The sequence below is a fragment of the Pundamilia nyererei genome, unplaced genomic scaffold (genome assembly GCF_000239375.1).
Source record: "Pundamilia nyererei isolate P.nyererei 1_Seehausen unplaced genomic scaffold, PunNye1.0 scaffold00131, whole genome shotgun sequence".
NCBI lineage: Eukaryota > Metazoa > Chordata > Actinopteri > Cichliformes > Cichlidae > Pundamilia > Pundamilia nyererei.
In genome coordinates this window covers 1,817,627-1,818,769 of record NW_005187532.1, presented here as the reverse complement: position 1 = coordinate 1,818,769, position 1,143 = coordinate 1,817,627, and positions in this window count along the sequence as shown.

Genomic DNA, 1,143 nt, shown 5'->3' with positions numbered 1-1,143 from the left:
TTATGTTGAATTGAATGCACGTTTATGTGAGATTTCTTTTTTGGGAAGAGAGGGAAAAAATGGGAGCACAGTTAGCTAACTCTGTTGTTGCCTTTCCATTTAGATCTTACGCTGATTGTCCACGACAATAAAAGAAAGCATTCTAACTTGTTGCCTTTTTGTTGTGAATGCAGGTATGTGACTGTGCCACACTGTTTAGAGTACACATTGTTTTATGTACAGTTCTGAAATATATTTCTGCATTCCTTTCATTTGGGAAATTTAAGATGGAGATTAATTGTGTTGAGGTTCTTCTATTTTGTTTGTATAATTTTACCACTATATTGGCACACTGCAAGTGGAAACGTAATCCTCAGAATAACGAAGGATTCCTGTGAGATCTTACGCCGATTGCCCGCCACAATAAAGGAAAGCATTCTAACTTGTTTTGTGATCTTGTTGGTCAGCGTTGGTTTTCTCCTTGGAGTCTCCCATGGAGGCCATTTTTGCCCAGCCTCTTTTTTATTGTTCATCGTGACCTCTGACTTTAACTGAGCTGCATGAGGCCTGCAGGTCTTTGGATGTTGTTTTAGGGTCTTCTGTGACCTCCTGGATAATTTTGGCCAGCCGGCCGCTCCTGGGAAGGTTCGGCACCGTTCCAGGTTTTCTCCATGTGTGGATAACGGTTCTCACTGAGGTTTACTGGAGTCCCAAAACGTCAGAAATGTCTCTGTAACCTTTCAGTCTGAAAAAGTTGAGTCCATGAGGAAACCTTCTGACTGAAAACAAACGTGTCTGAGGATTCAGCTGATCGATGCTCCCAGCAGTCGGCGTTAGGTTTGGTAAAGAGATAAAACCATCAGACCTGACCTTTGAGTTCAGATGAACTGTGGGGTCCACATAGCTGTGGTTAGATGAACTGTGGGGTCCACATAGCTGTGGTTCTGATCTTTAGGTGCTTTTAAAGGTTTAAATTAACTTCTGTTCTTCAACACGTGTGGCCAGATGTTCCCCATGGTTCCCAAATCTAAAAAAACAAAATGTCGAGTTTTTAAAGTTTTATTTAGAGGTGAAATCTTTAATGTATGTTTGATCTTTATTATAAGTTGTCATCTATTCATTTTCTGCTTCCTGTCTGGATCTGCAGTCTAAACAGTCAAAAAT